The following is a 4823-nucleotide window of genomic DNA, read 5'->3' as shown; positions in this document are numbered from 1 at the left end:
ATAGAAAGTCAGGGTATGCCCTCTGGAAGTTTGTAATCACATCCATTATCAGTTTATTAAGATGGATTTGTAGAAAAGACTTTCGTAAGACCACAAAGGGTTCCTTTAGTCAGTGGCATGGGCTGAAAGAGAAATGTTACTATGCGTGAATCTCAGGATCTCAAGAGGAGAGGAGAAAATTAAAGTGTAAGTTCAACAAGCGTTCAACCAGTGTCTTCTGAGTCCAGCAGAGGTCTCTTTGTCAGAAGTGGATATCTGTGCATATCACCCGCCAGCCTTTGCCTTGTTTAGAAGTTACAACTTGACAGAGTGTCATTAGCTCCAAGCAAACACGGTGATCAGTGTAAAAACACCACTAGGAATAAACAGGGGTTGTAATACCACAAAATTTATCTCAACAGTCACACCCATCCCTGTTTTAGTCTTGTTTATGTTCCCAGGCATCTTTTTTAAAAGGACAAAAAGGTTTCTGAGGCTGCAGCCACTTCAAATTTGTAGTTATATTCTGACATATTTATTCTATTACCTGGTATTAATAACAAAACAGAATTACTCAAAAGGTATTCCTTTTACTGCTATTGCTACTGGCATTATTGCTACTACCTTAACTAATACCGCTAAGAGTGAAGATGAGGAAAAGGTGAAGATAAAGCCAAAGAAGTAGAAGAAGCAGAACAATCAATCACACAAGGCAATGATGAGACAAAGAAGATAAGTAAGCTCAAGCAGACTTTTTAAGCTCCATGCCGCAAAAAGGCAAATATTTTCCTGAAAATGCACTTGCACCTTCAGGATCTGTTAGGACTGGACTTCCAGTAAATCTTGGTTCAGATCTGACCTGTACTCACTCACAGCTCACCTAAAAATGCAAAACACTCCATTTGAAGCATCTGCATTGTTATTATAGAGCATAGAAGGAGGGAAAGAAAAAGACAGAGGAAGGCAGACAGAAATTGTGGGCAGTATATCTGGTAGATTTATGTTTCCTTGTCTATGCTGTGTGCTTTAGTTGGTGTTTGAGGTGTTGGTGTTTTTGCACAAGGGCAAAGGCTGGCCCCTCGCAGTCTAGCTGACTTAAAAAACCACCTTTAAACCTTTAATGTTTAGCTTTTTAACTGCTCTTAATCATCACAAGAAGTGAAGTGCCCAGGAGACGTGGGAGATGTGGTGAGCTTCTTAAGCATTTAACTGGAACAAATAATCTTTATTCTCGGTGAATCCTTAAAAGGCTGCATTGTTTATTTGCTGTGAAAGTTCATGCTGCTATAGCCAAGGCTTTCAGGACTTGTTTTATAAAAGTATACTGTAGTTGATAGTGGACCTTTAATGTGCAAACCTTGAGTGGCCAATCGTGTTCAGTTTCTCATTCGTTTTTCAGGATATCACTTTGTCTCATTGGTGTGACTATACTGCACTCTAGTGGTCAAAAGATGTAAATGCATTTGCTCACATGAATGTCTTCCAAAAAACTCCAAACATCCCTCCAATGCCTCAATGATCCACAAGCTGATGGTCATGCTGTTGCATTCACAGCTTTGATATGCTGCCGAAGTTTAGGACTTCTCACAGAGACCCTTGAATTGAGGAGGTTCAGCATGATGGTTGTTGGTCTTTTCACATTTTAGTCACATTAAATACCTTGGTTCTGTGAAAATGTGAGAAGATTAAACCATAACTGAAGACAAAAACTCACTTGGAAGGAAAATCTACACAAAATTAACTAATTTGGGGCCATAAAATGAAAAATTACTCATTTCTGGCAGTATTAATTAATGAAATCACCTTTTCTGTGAGTGCATGGATTTTAACTGATACTAGAAGCAGCCTTGGCTCTCATTATAGTAGTGTGTCAAGATAAGTCTTAATTTATCAATAGAGGGAACAGGTTTCATCCATATATGGCTCACTGTACATTGTTTTGTTGTAAAATCATGCATTACTAACATGTGGTATGGTGCAGTTTTTAGAGACAAAATTAATTTTAGCACACACTCAGGTTGAAGAAGAATACAATCAGTAAGCTAAATGTATATAACTAGTCTTGGTCTTGTGAAAACTTTCAGCAACAATATCTCAAAAATGTTGTTAGATCATTGTTGCCAATATACAAATATAATACCTTGAATTAAATTACAATTTTAGTTGATCTACTGTTGTAAGAATTTTTTTTTTCATCTGGACTTTGCAGAAAAATTCAAGAAAAAAATAAATAAAACTGGAAAAAACTGGCAATAGCTTGCTCCTTGTTTAAACCTTGTCTCTGACATCTAGCATGTGTTTAACTATACACTATCCTGACAAATGAAATGTCTCCCATCATCGGATGTCAGATGTTTTTAGAAGAAGGAATCATGAATCATTCATTAGAGATAAACATCTTTAAATCATTACTTGATGATTGATTTATCAGGATATATTTATGGTGCCTCAGTAAAATCCTGTCCAACAGTAAATGAGCCAGAAAGTAATTTTGATTCTGGCTGCAGAAGTTGACTGCTTGGTTAAAGAGGGAAGCCACTGAAACAGCAATTTTGAGGCCACAAAAACTTATTTAAAAAAAAATTATTTTCGTCTTCATTTTGACATCAATGCTCAAGATTAACAGTTGCATCTGGAGGCTATTGAGCTACAACTGAAGCATGACAGCAGTACTAAATTTCACATCCAAGTTTGTGCACGCACTCTGTCATTTGTCACCACACTTGTGGAACAGCCCATGTGAGGGCAGCGCGGACTCTAGTCTCTTTTAAGAAAGGCCTAAAAACCTTTCTATTCAGGAAGGCTTTTTCATCTTAATCCTTACTATTATTTTTTCTTTATGTTGTGTGTTCTATGTTATTAATACTGTAGCAAAAAAAGTATAATTACCACATTAAAAACCTTAAAATGACATCTATCTGTTCTTCTTCATCAAAAATCCCAGAATCTATAAATACGCAAATATTTTTCATTTCAAAAGTTTAAGTGCTGGACACAAGATGTCCCCTACTTCACTGTAAAGTCCATTCTCAGTGTTTGTGCACTGGAGGCTTCAAGTTTCCACATCACACTTGCATGAGTTGAACATTGAACCAAAATTGGCTTCAAACTAGCTGTGATGTCACCAATCATGCCCGTAGGCCCGCCCCTTTAAATCAGGTTTTCAGTGAGCACAGAGAAACTTTCCTTTTTCAGCAGATGAATGTGAAAACAGTCTAGTGTTAAACTCTGCACAAGCATCATTCTGCACAGTGAAGCTCAAACATCCAACTGAGGTTATAAGAAGAAAAACATGTTTTTGGGTGGAGTTGGACTTTTTAAAAAAGCATTTAAAAAATATTTTTCAAAAAGGGAATTTCTTGTCAAAACTAGAATATTTGCAAATGTATGATTGCTGCAGCAGCTTCTTCTTGCCAGCCCAGCTTCTGAAAGAGTCCCAGCAAGAGGTTTCATTTTTACAAATCTTTAAAGCTCACAGCAACCCCAGCATTCAAATGCTTCCAAACCTCGCAAAGTATTCCAGTATTTCAATATTTGTCACATCCACCTGCTACATGACGCACATTTCCTTATTTGGACATCACTTGGGGCTGTTCCCCAGAAATAAAGCTGAGCTACTGACACAAGCAAAGTGCTCCCAAAGGACTCTCCATGACCTGTTGTTCCCCTTCTCCTTTCCACAAAGTTAGGTTGTAAAAAATAGGCAATAAATGAAAAGTGCAAAGCAAGAATCGCCTTTGAAGTTCTTCCCTACATGTTACACGCTATGCTATCTCTGTGTTATGAGTGTATAAATAGGTAGAGGTCTGTCTGCAATGAGGTGATGAATAAAGTTTTAGCTCAGTAGTCAGCGCAATCATCTATGATCTGGGAGACACTTATTGTAACACTTTAATTTCTTAAAATTAAAAGCGTAATAAAAACAAAAACAAAAACAGGATTTTTAAGCCTCTTTCCACTTTTATTCAAATACAAATAATTTTGCTGGCTCAACAAATACAGATACAAATACTGGGCTCTCTGCACACCCCAAGCAGGTAGCCCTGTTGTAACAAAGATGCAAATCCCTGCCGCGCTGGGCTGATGCACCGAGTCAAACCGAGTCAAGCCAAGCCAGCAAGTATGGAAAAGACCTACAAGTTGGCCAGCGCCTTGCATGGCAGCTCCATTGCATCAGTGTGCAAGTGTGCGTGTGAATGGGTGAATGAAAGACAAAAATTGTAAAGCATTTTGTCTGTTAAGGTAGAAAAGCGCTTTATAAGTGCAATCCATTTACCATTTGCTGTTTGAAAGAGCGAGGAGGCTTGAGTGAGGGTACAAGAGAGCGTCCTTCCTAGAAACTGACCTACCCCTTGACTGGAAATCTGTTGTGATTGGACGCTGCAGCTAATCAGGCTGATCTGATACTACATCACTGCAGATTTTATTTGTTTTGTGATTTCTAGTCCAGTCAAATTGCTTTTTTTGCATTCACTGAAGGTCTTTACTAGATTGTGTCCTTATTAGTGCAGTGCAAAATATTGTTTTGTGTGATTTTTGTTACTCTTGTTTTCATTTATTGTCACAAATAAATAATACTTGTGTTATTTAATTTTCAGTGTAGAGAGTGAGAGGTCTGCTAAACTGACCAGAATATCATGAAAATCCTAATTCCTTTTGGGTGCCTTATTTTCAAATGAAACCGGCAAAGTGTAAAAGTGTTATTGATACATTATAAACTCATTTATTTGCATGAAACTGTCACATACAATAAATTAGGGCTGAGTGAACATTCAGCAAAAAGACGTGCTTTCAAGTTTAGTTTTTTTTTTCTTTTTTTTTTTTTTTGCATAATTTTAAAACAA

The sequence above is a fragment of the Thunnus albacares genome, chromosome 9, assembly GCF_914725855.1.
Source record: "Thunnus albacares chromosome 9, fThuAlb1.1, whole genome shotgun sequence".
Classification (NCBI taxonomy): domain Eukaryota; kingdom Metazoa; phylum Chordata; class Actinopteri; order Scombriformes; family Scombridae; genus Thunnus; species Thunnus albacares.
This window is presented reverse-complemented; position numbering follows the sequence as displayed.